The 9,308-nt window shown below is 46.1% G+C and overlaps 1 long non-coding RNA gene across 2 annotated transcripts; it reads left to right on the top strand.

Moving 5' to 3' along the window:
- The first annotated feature begins 4,163 nt into the window (after positions 1 to 4,163).
- Positions 4,164 to 5,716, top strand: LOC123159758 (uncharacterized). Of its 2 annotated transcripts, XR_006479864.1 has the most exons (3): positions 4,349 to 4,661; positions 5,165 to 5,259; positions 5,364 to 5,716. It is a non-coding gene; the product is annotated as an uncharacterized lncRNA (long non-coding RNA). The 2 variants fall into 2 exon arrangements; XR_006479863.1 differs by lacking the exon at positions 5,165 to 5,259 and having other exon boundaries at positions 4,164 to 4,661.
- The last annotated feature ends 3,592 nt before the right edge of the window (positions 5,717 to 9,308 follow it).

Here is a 9,308-nt window from a genome sequence, read left to right as displayed (position 1 = left end):
TACGAGATTGACACCGCTGCTAACTCGATCGAGTATGGTGTTGACGACCCGTCCTTCTATACCGAGCTTCTAGGCAAGCAAACCCCCCTTGATCAACCTGATATCGCCCACTCTCTTCTATCTTATTCTTGCATTAGGTTTGCTACTATTGTTGATTCGATAGCTCTTATTCTATTGCATAGCCTGTCATTGTTGCTACTGTTGTTACCTTTACCTGCAATCCTAAATGCTTAGTATAGGATGCTAGTATTTCATCAGTGGCCCTACATTCTTGTTCGTCTGCCATGCTATACTATCGGGTCGTGATAACTCGAGATGTGATCACGTGTATATACTATGTATATTACACATGGCACATGTTGTGACTAAAAGCGGGTCGGCTCGTAGACTACCCGCAAGTGATTCAGATATGGTGGCTGAAAGGATAGGTGGTTCCATCCACTTAGTGGTGGACTTGGGTTCCTGACGGCCCCCGAGTGTTACTTTGAGGCAGAGCGACAGGGCAGGTTGTGTCCACCTAGGGGAAAATCATACAAGCTTTATATTACAAGCCAGGGGCCTTGAGGGCTTTATATTATAAGCCAGGGGCCTCGAGGGCTCGAATACAAGCTTGATACACAAGAGTCAGCGGAAGCAACAATATTTGAGTACAGACATAAGTTAAACAAGGGTGCCTTAAGAAGGCTAGCACAAAAGCAACAACGATCGAAGAGGCGAGGCCTCCTGCCTGGGACCTCCTAACTACTCACGGTCGTCGGTGGCCTCCGCGTAGTAGCATCCATTGTCGGTGGCATCTAGCTCCAAGGGTCCACCATCTGGTTGCATCAACCGAAAAGAAGAAGGAAGGGGGAAAATGGTAGCAAAGCAACCATGAGTACTCATCCAAAGTACTCGCAAGCATGAGATATGTACTAAATATGCATTGGTATCAAATGGAAGGGTTGTATCTGTGGACTGAACTACAGAATGCCAGAATAGAGGGGAAGGCCTAGCCTATCGAAGACTAGCATCTTCAAGCAGCTCGAAGCATCTTGCAGCCTGTGGAAGAGTAAAGACTAGCAGTTTATAATTATCAAACATGTTGTAACATTAATGCCCAGAGATCCCTCCTCGACTCCCTGCGAGAAAGCAATCTCGGAGCCACATATCCATCACATAACTCAAGTATCCATTTCTAGTTATATAAGATCTAGATACAAGTCTGAACGTCCATTATCGTCGACACGGTATTCGAATATATATCTTCCCTGCAGGGGTGCACCACGTTACCCAACACGCTCGATCACTCTGGCCGGACATACCTTTCTGGGGTCAATGCCCGACCTCGGAAGATCAATATGTCACAGCCCTATCTAGGCTCAGCAGAGAGGTCCCCGCCGGTCTACATCCTAAGCACTCCGGGGTCTGGGCCCATCGCCCGTTGCACTCCGGGTCATTGTGCGCAAGGGGATACCAGCACCACCCGTGAAGTGGATGGCATGATCCGGCCCGGCAACAATGTTGAACTGGACGTCTGACAAAGCTTCGGCTGATACTGCGACGTCGAGGCCCATATCTATTCTCGCGTGGTGGTTAGTGCGTAAAGGATAGAGGCCAACTCAGAACAAATACCCAAACCTGTTAGTGCATTGGGGCCTCACGGAAACGAGCAGAGACTCATGATAATGTGACCCCGTCGCCCCATCTAGTGGACTTACGGCAAGGGCCTAGACTGCCCGGCCGTGCCACGTGGAAAACTCGCGGGTGCTCTACTGGCCCGCCCGACTTTCACATCAACTCGCGGGTACCCCTCAGGGCCGACCCGACTTCATCAATGCTCTCAAGTAAAGACAAGGTAACCATGTGTCCAAACATCATGGGGAAAACCCGAGGAATCACCCCCGGTGGATTCCACTTGATGTAATCATCAAGGTGAACGTAAGAGGAACCACCCTCGAGGTTCACACTTGAGGTGTTGCACGACAGAGACGTATCAGGAATGGTGAAGGAGGAACCACCCTCGATGACCACGACCGAATAGCTACACTACAGAGATCTCATCAGGAGTGATGTATGAGGTTCCACCCTCGGCACTCGATGGTAACTCTGCAGAGTCGAGCAACAAAAAGGGGCGTGATGTGATGTAAGGTGTTGGGCTCTGGTCGTCGATCACGTCGATCGAGGTGTTGATGATGAAGCAGGGGCAACAAGGACAAGTGGGGGTCACTGATGGATCACTAGCCAACCTATACTAAGCAGTTTAGGCTAAGCAGGTAGGTAACAATAGCAGGTACAAAAGCGGGCTATGCATCAGAATAGGAGCAATCAATTACAGTAGCAAAATCTAATGCAAGCATGAGAGAATGGAATGAGCGATATCGGGATGATCAAAGGGGGGCGCTTGCTTGGAAGCTCCGCTGAAAGGGAAGAAGGGTCGTCAATGATGTAGTCGATCACATGAGCATCAGCAGCGGTCTCGGGGTCGACCGGAGAGAAGAGGGGGAGAAACAGTAAATACACGCAAACATATGCATAACAAGACAATAAACGGGGCTAGAGGTGTTCTAACGCAGTGTTAGGCGATACTAGCGAAGGGGGAAACATCCGGGAAAGTTTTCCCGGTTCCGGGCATCTATCAAACAGATGAATCGGAGGGGAACGGTTTGGTGTTTGTTATGATAGGGACGTGTAGCGGGCGAACAGACCGCGTATTCGGATTCGTCTCGTCGTTCTGAGCAACTTTCATGTATAAAAGTTTTTCATCTGACTTACAGATTATTTTAAAAGGTTTTCTAAAGTTTTAGTAATATTCTGAAATTAACAGATTTAATTAAAAGGAAAACAGGGTTATGACATCATCATGACATCAGCATGATGTCAGCAACCAACAGGGCTGTTGACTGGGTCAACTAACGCGTGGGTCCTGGTTGTCATAGACAGAGCTAACTAACAGACTTTAATTAGCTAGATAGGTAATTAGACTTAACTAAACAAAATTAATTAAGTTAATTAATTAATTAGCTAATTAATTTTATTAATATTTTTTGTTTGATTGATTTTTTTAGGAAAAGGGGGTTGGGGGCCCACTGGACTGTGACCCAGGGGTGCTGCCCGAGCGGCTGGCTGAGCCGATGAGGCAAACTGCAGGGGGGCGGTGCGGCCAGGCACGGCCACGGGTGCGGCCCAGGCGTAGCCACGGGCGCAGGATGGCGGGGCAGCGGGCACGCAACAGCGGCAGTGGCAGGAGCAGTGCGACCACAGCGGACGAAAGCGGGAGAGGCGAGGCGCGTGCTGGGCGCGATGAGCACAAGACGGGACACAGGGACCGTGTCGACCGAGGCAGCGTTGTACGTCGTCGGGGGAGGGAAGGCAGAGAGAGGGGTTCTCACCCCCGTTGTAGAGGTGTGGCCGCGAGGTGCGGGGTAGCGGGTCGGGGAGGCCGGTCGGGGAAGAGGTCGAGGAAGTTATCTGTCAGGGAGGTGGAGGACGAGGAGACGACGGCCGGCGACGCAGTGGTCCAACGAGGTGACGACGATCGGCGGGGCGCGGGCGACGGCGAGCTGCGACGCGGCGACGGGAGCGCCCGATCCCGATCTGGATCATGAGGGGCGAGGGAGAGAGAGATCAAGGGGGAGTGGGGGGGGGGGCAGGAGCGAGGGAATCGGGCAGGGAGCGCCGGGGGGGGGGGGGGGGGGACGTGACTAAGGATGGCAATTTTATCCATGGACATGGATACCTGCGGGGACCCGACCCGAGTCAGTAGGGTTTGGCTACATTTTTACATCCATGGACAGCACCCGAACCCGACCCGATTATTCATGGATAGGGCATGCACAAAATTTTGTATCCGTGGATACACCCGAACCCGCCCCGATAGTACGACATGTGGGGCCAAATTCAGTGATCCACGCTATCCCACCTTCCAATGTATTTTTTCTTTATCAAAAAATGGAAAATAAATTGCCCTATCCCTTCCCCACTGTAACTACTCTACTACCTCTTCTTATTCTTCTGTCTCCTCGTTAAACGACTCTCATTAAGCAGGCACTCCGTCTCCTCGTCGTGCTCCTCCCACAACCCTAGGTAGAGCCGCCAGCCCTTAGGCTGGTTGTAATGAGGAGTATCATATATTAGTATCATGCATATGATACTAGTGTATGATACTATCTCCCTAATGCACAGTATCATATAGTATTATATTTATTGCCATGCATGACACAAAGTACCATAACATTTAATATGATACGGTATCATGATATGATACTACATCCTTTCTTTCTTTATTTAATGCTACGATACCTCATCAAAATTGCCTAGTTAAAATGCATGATACCAGCTATGATACTACCATTACGACGAGCCTTACCTCTACTTATGGTGCATCACTTCAGGAGCCAACGCCACCACTGGACGGTGGCAGCCCAACAACCAACTCCATATCCCCTCGACCCCTTCATCTCGGCTTCTACATCCATGCCCAGGTACGACGGCGGGGCGGCAACAGTGGCGGGGAGGCGCAAGATCTGAGCTGCGATGCGGAGCGGCTCGACGTACAAGAGCGCTGCTGCGCCCAGGTCCAGGAGCAAGATTGCACGGGTGTGCCGGGAGGCAGCCGCAGACCACGGCGAGGAGCGTGGCCGTGCAGAGGAGGTGATGGCCACACCAAACAGCGGCCACTCAAGGTAACTTTCCCTCAAATCCTCTCTTGTATTGTATCTGTGGTGTTCCTGTACGTGGGTGTGCAAGTTGTTCCTGAATTTCTAAAAAGTACTCCTGTACATACTGAGTAGTTTACAGTAGCAACTGGAGCATAGATTTACAGAATTATGTAATTTCGCTGATTACTAACTAAGTCACAGTTGGTTTTTGGTACATGGCATGATTTGTAGATATGCATGTTAATTGGAGTAGTAATTAGGTATTACCACATCAGTCTAGATGTTGTGAATGATTAAGATTCATTAGAATCTGACATGTAATTTTTTTTCAGGTCTACCTTATTCCCTAAAAGAAGAAAGATAGAAAATTAATTTAGGTTGGTAGCTCTACATTCACTACAACTTAGAGATCACAGTATTTCCAAATTTGTACAGTTTATTTTTTTGACTGAAATTGTACAGTTTAGATATTGCGGTGTACCTTTGCTCACTTTAACTGAAATTAAAGACTGTTATTTTGCATGTAGAAATCAACAGCTTCCCATAATGGAGCACAAGGCCCTATTGTGGTTAGCCCTGTTATAGATCAATAGCTTCTCATGATGATGATGATGAAGCTATGGTAACATATTCCACTCATTAAATTTGACTTTTAAATGTCGCGAACTTGCAATGTTTGTTTTGTTTATTTCCATGGTTTAATAGATGTGCTTTTGTTATGTTCAGTTCCAAGGATGAGTTTGATTCAATCGTAACTGAAGACTAGAAGATGATGCCTAGAACACTGAGGTGAAGAATGGAAGATGATACATGGTTCTACCCGTGCGTGCTTGATGTTGTGCTATGCCATTTTGTGGGAAACTAAGACTGAGAATGATGTTGTGTTGTTGCTATGTCATTTCGCGATGACTGAAAATTGTGTACTTATGTTTATTCGATGTTATGTCATTTTGTGAGAATGTGAGAGATTATTTGGTGATCTGCACTTTCCAGTGTCATCTTGTGAGAATCCAAGAGATGATTTGATGCTATGCACTTGTGCTATGTCGTTTTGTGAGAGATTATGTGAATCTTGTGCAGTTGTGATATGTCTCATGTATACGTGTTGAGGAAACCCGATGGATACTCGCCGGGTTTGGATACGGACATAATTTTTCGCCCATGGATATTTTCGTGGACGGGCGCATAATGTCTTCATGTATTTTTCATGTATTTGGATATGGATTTGATATTGTTCAACCCGAGTCGAACTCGACCCATTGCCACCCTTAGACGTGACAACGAGCGAGAGGTGGGGGGATTGAGTGTGGGGCTCTTCCCTGGTGGCGTTGGAGGGAGAGGGTGGGATCGGGGCATGCTAGGGTTTGGTTGGGGTGGGGGTTAAGCAGGGGAAGGAATGGGCCGACTAGGCTGGCCTGGCTAGGTCAGAGGCCAGTTGGGTCGAGGCCGAGCGAGGGGGAGGGTTGCCCCCTTTTATTTTCTTGTTTTAGTTTTTACCTTTTGTTCATTTTCTTTGGGCCACTAAAAGAGTTTTGTTTAATACAAAACTTGGCACAAAAATACAAGACAATAACCTGGGTTGGTACAAAAAGTATCAAAGCATTTGGGAGTGTTTAACAATTTTAGAAATTGAAGAGCTCAAATAATTGGTTGTTGGTCCACTAAATAAAATTTCCAGGGGCACTGTGGGAATCCAAAAGAGGTTGGTTCCAACATGACAACGATCAGGTGATGTTATAGAATATTGTGAACATTTTAGTTTTGACATCTGAAAACTTTCATTTTCGACTTTGTTTTAGATTTGAATTTGAACCGGTTTCGAACCAACGCGAGTTTAAGAACAGTAATCGTGGTGATGTTTCATCATCAACAGGAGATCACTGTAGCTTAAATATTTGGGCGTCACAATTCTCCTCCACTACAAGAAATCTCGTCCCGAGTTTTAAGGGGTGGAATAAAGGGGAAGCTATAAGGATGGATGTCTGAAAGGATCGGCATCCGGTAGTTATCTCAAGGAAGGAGATTTTAGAAGCACTAGGAAACGTATTGAGAGTGCTATAAGGAGGTTCAACAAGTTTCAACTAGGTAGGCATCCAACTGATGCCTAAAACAGGTGATGAAGGGGGTTCAGACCAATGAAGAATAATGTTGCCTTTGCTACCGAAATGAAACATGGTGAGGAAGTTAGCTAGTGAATTATATACGAAGCCAAGTGCAACGAATATCTCGGAATCAACACTGTACAGGAGAATCAAGTTTCGATCTTGTGGAACTGTGGGTTATGGGCCCGCTATGTGGGTTAAAAAAACAAGAAGGCGCTAACTTTTGTATGGCCATGATAGCAAGACAGGTCAGATAATATCTTGTCAGTTATGTCGGCAACAATGTTGGTACCAAGGGCGAGGGACGAAGAGAACCATTTTCCTGCTCGTTGAACGAGGCAGACCAATAGGCAAAGTTCTCGTCCATCAGTGGCTACCGGAATGTCATCAACAACAACAACGAGGTCTTACTGACAGAGTTTGTACATCGAGGTGTTAACATAAGCAGCGAGTTATCACTGCTTATAAGAACTCATAAGAGGTTATGTAGTTCCGTGATAATCTCGAGATACCAGAGGGTAATACTCGAGGGTAGAGTAGAATAGAGGTTGGTGATACGTCTCCAATGTATCTACTTTTCCAAACACTTTTGCCCTTGTTTTGGACTCTAACTTGCATGATTTGAATGAAACTAACCCGGACTGACGATGTTTCCAGCAGAACTGCCATGATGTTGTTTTATGTGTAGAAAGCAAAAGTTCTCGGAATGTCCTGAAAATCCACGGAGGCACTTTTTGGAAAATATTTAAAATACTGGCGAAAGAATCAAGACCAGGGGGGCCACACCCTGTCCTCGAGGGTGGGGGGCGCGCCCTCCCCCCTGTGGGCGCCCCCTGTCTCGTGGCCCCCCTGAGGCTCCGCCGACCTCAACTCCAACTCCATATATTCCGTTTCACGGAGAAAAAAATCAGAGAGAAAGTTTCATCGCGTTTTACGATACGGAGCCGCCACCAAGCCCTAATCTCTCTCGGGACGGCTGATCTGGAGTCCGTTCGGGGATCTAGAGAGGGGGATTCGTCGCCGTTGTCATCATCGACCATCCTCCATCACCAATTTCATGATGCTCACTGCTGTGCGTGAGTAATTTCATCGTAGGCTTGCTGGACGGTGATGGGTTGGATGAGATTTACCATGTAATCAAGTTAGTTTTGTTAGGGTTTGATCCCTAGTATCCAGTATGTTCTGAGATTGATGTTGCTATGACTTTGCTATGCTTAATGCTTGTCACTAGGGCCCGAGTGCCATGATTTCAGATCTGAACCTATTATGCTTTCATGAATATATGTGTGTTCCTGATCCTATCTTGCAAGTCTATAGTCACCTATTATGTGTTATGATCCGACAACCCCGAAGTGACAATAATCGGGATACTTCTCGGTGATGACCGTAGTTTGAGGAGTTCATGTATTCACTATGTGTTAATGCTTTGTTCAGATTCTCTATTAAAAGGAGGCCTTAATGTCCCTTAGTTTCCGCTAGGACCCCGCTGCCACGGGAGGGTAGGACAAAAGATGTCATGCAAGTTCTTTTCCATAAGCACGTATGACTATTTATGGAATACGTGCCTACATTACATTGATGAACAGGAGCTAGTTCTGTGTCACCCTATGTTATAGCTATTACATGAGGAATCACATCCGACATAATTATCCATCACTGATCCATTGCCTATGAGCTTTTCACATCTTGTGCTTCGCTTATTTACTTTTCCGTTGCTGCTGTTACAATCACTACAAAAGCCAAAAACATTACTTTTGCTACTGTTACCTTTATTATCATACTACTTTGCTACTAAATACCTTACTACAGATACTAAGTTATCCAGGTGTGGTTGAATTGACAACTCAACTGCTAATACTCAAGAATATTCTTTGGCTCCCCTTGTGTCGAATCAATAAATTTGGGTTGAATACTCTACCCTCGAAAGCTATTGTGATCCCCTACACTTGTGGGTTATCAAGACTAATTTTTGGTGCCGTTGCCGGGGAAGCATAGCTCTATTCTCTGAGTCACTTGGGATTTATATCTGTTGATCACTATGAGGAACTTGAAAGACGAAACAACCAAGATTTTGCCCTCAACTACGAGGGGAGGTAAGAAACTGCCATCTAGCTCTGCACTAGATTCTCCTTCTGTTATTAGTAAGCTTGCGACACCTAAACCTGCTACTGCTATGAATTCTGATATGTCGCATGTTATTGATGATGCCACTTTGCTTTGCATTAAAATTATGATGAAACTACTTCTATGCGTGATACTACTTGCTAGAGTTAGGGGGAATGAAATTATTGAAGATGAACAACTTGCTAGAGTTAGGGGGAATGAAATTATTGAAGATGCTATTATTGATGATAGTGATGATGAAAATTCTCCCAATGATTATGAATTGCCTGTTGTTCCTGAGGGTTATGTTATGAATGAAGAAGCTGCTAGAGCTATCTTTGCTTGCAATGATAGATATGATCTTAAGAAATTATTAGCTAAATGGAAGCATCAGTCTCTTAATGCTAGAATGAAACCTGACCCTGCTTTTGCTACTCCACCTATCTGTGTTACTGATAAGGATTAT

This window comes from Triticum aestivum, chromosome 7B (assembly GCF_018294505.1).
Source record: "Triticum aestivum cultivar Chinese Spring chromosome 7B, IWGSC CS RefSeq v2.1, whole genome shotgun sequence".
Classification (NCBI taxonomy): Eukaryota; Viridiplantae; Streptophyta; class Magnoliopsida; order Poales; family Poaceae; genus Triticum; species Triticum aestivum.
Note: the sequence above shows the minus strand (reverse complement) of the source record. Positions and strands in the feature narration are given on the sequence as shown.